Below are 5,243 nucleotides of genomic sequence, written 5' to 3' on the forward strand. Positions count from 1 at the left end.
ACTATGGTGCATTTAGTGTCTCCGCACACCGCAGCACGCGACATAGCTTTGCAGACGATATATACAACCGTTTCAGAGAGAAGAGCGGCCAATGTGACGATCGGGCTTTAAGTCGATTCGATAACAAATGACGAAAACGGACGGATTTCTCAGGTCTCTACCACATATGAACACATTTCACATTCTCCAGTGCAACGCGGCTGCTAGGCCTCCTTTAATGCAGAATCTTGAGGTCCCAGCTCATGTCCAAGGCACCAAAGCCAGCTAAAAAGTCAATAATCGATACCTAAAACTTGAAGTGTACTACTTCTTACTGGCTATTATATCAACTTAGAAGCTTCATCTGTTTTCTACTATGGTGATTTTATTGTCTCCGCATACCGCAGCACGCGACATAGCTTTGCAGACGATAAGTACAACCGTTTCAGAGAAAGGAGGAGCCAATTTGACGATCTGGCTTTAAGTCGATTCGATAACAAATGACGAAAACGGACAGATTTCTCAGGTTTTTACTACATATGAACACTTTTCACATTCTCCCGTGCAGCTCGGCTGCTAGTCCTCCTTTCATGCAGAATCTTAAGGTCCTAGCTCATGTCCAAGGCACCAAAGCCAGCTAAAAAGTAAATAATCAGTACCTAAAACTTGAATTGTACTACTTCTTACTGGCTATTACATCAACTTAGAAGCTTGATCTGTGTTCTACTATGGTGCTTTTAGTGTCTCCGCATACCGCAGCATGCGACATAGCTTTGCAGATGATAAGTAGAACCGTTTCAGAGAGAAGAGCAGCCAAGTGACGATCTGGCTTTAAGTCGATTCGATAACAAATGACGAAAACGGATGGATTTCTCAGGTTTTTACTACATGTGAACACTTTTCACATTCTCCCGTGCAACTCGGCTGCTAGTCCTCCTTTCATGCGGAATCTTAAGGTCCTAGCTCATGTCCAAGGCACCAAAGCCAGGTAAGAATTCAATAATCAATACATAAAACTTGAATTGTACTACTTCTTACTGGCTATTACATCAACTTAGAAGCTTCATCTGTGTTCTACTATGGTGCTTTTAGTGTCTCCGCATACCGCAGCACACGACATAGCTTTGCAGACGATAAGTACAACCGTTTCAGAGGGAAGAGCGGCCATTTTGACGATCGGGCTTTAAGTCGATTCGATAACTAATGACGAAAACGGACGGATTTCTCAATTTTTTACTACATATGAACACTTTTCACATTGTCCCGTGCAACTCGGTTGCTAGTCCTCCTTTCATGCAGAATCTTAATGTCCTAGCTCATGTCCAAGGCACCAAAGCCAGCTAAAAAGTCAATAAACGATACCTAATACTTCAATTATACTACTTCTTACTGGCTATTACATCATCTTAGAAGCTTCATCTGTGTTCTACTATGGTGCTTTTAGTGTCTCCGCATACCGCAGCACGCGACATAGCTTTCCAGACGATAAGTACAACAGTTTTAGAGAGAAGAGCGGCCAATGTGACGATCTGGCTTTAAGTCGATTCGATAACAAATGACGAAAACGGACGGATTTCTCAGGTTTTTACTACATAAGAACACTTTTCACATTCTCCCGTGCAACTCGGCTGCTAGTCCTCCTTTTGATGCAGAATCTTAAGGTCCTAGCTCATGTCCAAGGCACCAAAGCCAGCTATAAAGTCAATAATCGTTACCTAAAACTTGAAGTGTACTACTTCTTACTGGCTATTATATCAACTTAGAAATAATCGTTACCTAAAACTTGAAGTGTACTACTTCTTACTGGCTATTATATCAACTTAGAAGCTTCATCTGTGTTCTACTATGGTGATTATCTTGTCTCCGCATTCCGCAGCACGCGACATAGCTTTGCAGACGATAAGTACAACCGTTTCAGAGAAAGGAGGAGCCAATTTGACGATCTGGCTTTAAGTCGATTCGATAACAAATGACGAAAACGGACAGATTTCTCAGGTTTTTACTACATATGAACACTTTTCACATTCTCCCGTGCAGCTCGGCTGCTAGTCCTCCTTTCATGCAGAATCTTAAGGTCCTAGCTCATGTCCAAGGCACCAAAGCCAGCTAAAAAGTAAATAATCAGTACCTAAAACTTGAATTGTACTACTTCTTACTGGCTATTACATCAACTTAGAAGCTTGATCTGTGTTCTACTATGGTGCTTTTAGTGTCTCCGCATACCGCAGCATGCGACATAGCTTTGCAGATGATAAGTAGAACCGTTTCAGAGAGAAGAGCAGCCAAGTGACGATCTGGCTTTAAGTCGATTCGATAACAAATGACGAAAACGGATGGATTTCTCAGGTTTTTACTACATGTGAACACTTTTCACATTCTCCCGTGCAACTCGGCTGCTAGTCCTCCTTTCATGCAGAATCTTAAGGTCCTAGCTCATGTCCAAGGCACCAAAGCCAGGTAAGAAGTCAATAATCAATACATAAAACTTGAATTGTACTACTTCTTACTGGCTATTACATCAACTTAGAAGCTTCATCTGTGTTCTACTATGGTGCTTTTACAGTCTCCGCATACCGCAGCACGCGACATAGCTTTGCAGACGATAAGTACAACCGTTTCAGAGAGAAGAGCGGCCAATGTGACGATCTGGCTTTAAGTCGATTCGATATCAAATGACGAAAACGGACGGATTTCTCAGGTTTTTACTACATATGAACACTTTTCACATTCTCCCGTGCAACTCGGCTGCTAGATCGCCTTTCATGCAGAATCTTAAGGTCCTAGCTCATGTCCAAGGCACCAAAGACAGCTAAAAAGTCAATAATCGATACCTAAAACTTGAATTGTACTACTTCTTACTGGCTATTACATCAACTTAGAAGCTTCATCAGTGTTCTACTATGGTGCTTTTAGTGTCTCCGCATACCGCAGCACGCGACATAGCTCTGCAGACGATAAGTACAACCGTTTCAGAGGGAAGAGCGGCCATTTTGACGATCGGGCTTTAAGTCGATTCGATAACTAATGACGAAAACGGACGGATTTCTCAATTTTTTACTACATATGAACACTTTTCACATTGTCCCGTGCAACTCGGTTGCTAGTCCTCCTTTCATGCAGAATCTTAATGTCCTAGCTCATGTCCAAGGCACCAAAGCCAGTTAAAAAGTCAATAATCACTACCTAAAACTTGAATTGTACTACTTCTTACTGGCTATTACATCAACTTAGAAGCTTCATCTGTGTTCTACTATGGTGCTTTTAGTGTCTCCGCATACCGAAGCACGCGACATAGCTTTGCAGACGATAAGTACAACCGTTTCAGAGAGAAGAGCGGCCAATGTGACGATCTGGCTTTAAGTCGATTCGATAACAAATGACGAAAACGGACGGATTTCTCAGGTTTTTACAACATATGAACACATTTCACATTCTCCCGTGCAACGCGGCTGCTAGTCCTCCTTTCATGCAGATTCTTAAGGGCCTAGCTCATTTCCAAGGCACCAAAGCCAGCTAAAACGTCAATAATCAATACCTAAAAATAGAATTGTACTACTTCTTACTGGCTATCACATCAACTTAGAAGCTTCATCTGTGTTCTATTGTGGTGGTTTTAGTGTCTTCACATACCGCAGCATACGACATAGCTTTGCAGACGATAAGTACAACCGTTTCAGAGAGAAGAGCGGCCAATGTGACGATCGGGCTTTAAGTCGATTCGATAACAAATGACGAAAACGGACGGATTTCTCAGGTTTTTACTACATATGAACACATTTCACATTCTCCCGTGCAACGCGGCTGCTAGTCCTCCATTCATGCAGAATCTTAAGGTCCTAGCTCATGTCCAAGGCACCAAAGCCAGCCAAAAAGTCAATAATCGATACCTAAAACTCGAATTGTACTACTTCTTACTGGCTATTACATCAACTTAGAAGCTTCATCTGTGTTCTACTATGGTGCATTTAGTGTCTCCGCACACCGCAGCACGCGACATAGCTTTGCAGACGATATATACAACCGTTTCAGAGAGAAGAGCGGCCAATGTGACGATCGGGCTTTAAGTCGATTCGATAACAAATGACGAAAACGGACGGATTTCTCAGGTCTCTACCACATATGAACACATTTCACATTCTCCAGTGCAACGCGGCTGCTAGGCCTCCTTTAATGCAGAATCTTGAGGTCCCAGCTCATGTCCAAGGCACCAAAGCCAGCTAAAAAGTCAATAATCGATACCTAAAACTTGAAGTGTACTACTTCTTACTGGCTATTATATCAACTTAGAAGCTTCATCTGTTTTCTACTATGGTGATTTTATTGTCTCCGCATACCGCAGCACGCGACATAGCTTTGCAGACGATAAGTACAACCGTTTCAGAGAAAGGAGGAGCCAATTTGACGATCTGGCTTTAAGTCGATTCGATAACAAATGACGAAAACGGACAGATTTCTCAGGTTTTTACTACATATGAACACTTTTCACATTCTCCCGTGCAGCTCGGCTGCTAGTCCTCCTTTCATGCAGAATCTTAAGGTCCTAGCTCATGTCCAAGGCACCAAAGCCAGCTAAAAAGTAAATAATCAGTACCTAAAACTTGAATTGTACTACTTCTTACTGGCTATTACATCAACTTAGAAGCTTGATCTGTGTTCTACTATGGTGCTTTTAGTGTCTCCGCATACCGCAGCATGCGACATAGCTTTGCAGATGATAAGTAGAACCGTTTCAGAGAGAAGAGCAGCCAAGTGACGATCTGGCTTTAAGTCGATTCGATAACAAATGACGAAAACGGATGGATTTCTCAGGTTTTTACTACATGTGAACACTTTTCACATTCTCCCGTGCAACTCGGCTGCTAGTCCTCCTTTCATGCGGAATCTTAAGGTCCTAGCTCATGTCCAAGGCACCAAAGCCAGGTAAGAAGTCAATAATCAATACATAAAACTTGAATTGTACTACTTCTTACTGGCTATTACATCAACTTAGAAGCTTCATCTGTGTTCTACTATGGTGCTTTTACAGTCTCCGCATACCGCAGCACGCGACATAGCTTTGCAGACGATAAGTACAACCGTTTCAGAGAGAAGAGCGGCCAATGTGACGATCTGGCTTTAAGTCGATTCGATATCAAATGACGAAAACGGACGGATTTCTCAGGTTTTTACTACATATGAACACTTTTCACATTCTCCCGTGCAACTCGGCTGCTAGATCGCCTTTCATGCAGAATCTTAAGGTCCTAGCTCATGTCCAAGGCACC

Source organism: Schistocerca gregaria, unplaced genomic scaffold, assembly GCF_023897955.1.
Source record: "Schistocerca gregaria isolate iqSchGreg1 unplaced genomic scaffold, iqSchGreg1.2 ptg000378l, whole genome shotgun sequence".
Classification (NCBI taxonomy): Eukaryota; Metazoa; Arthropoda; class Insecta; order Orthoptera; family Acrididae; genus Schistocerca; species Schistocerca gregaria.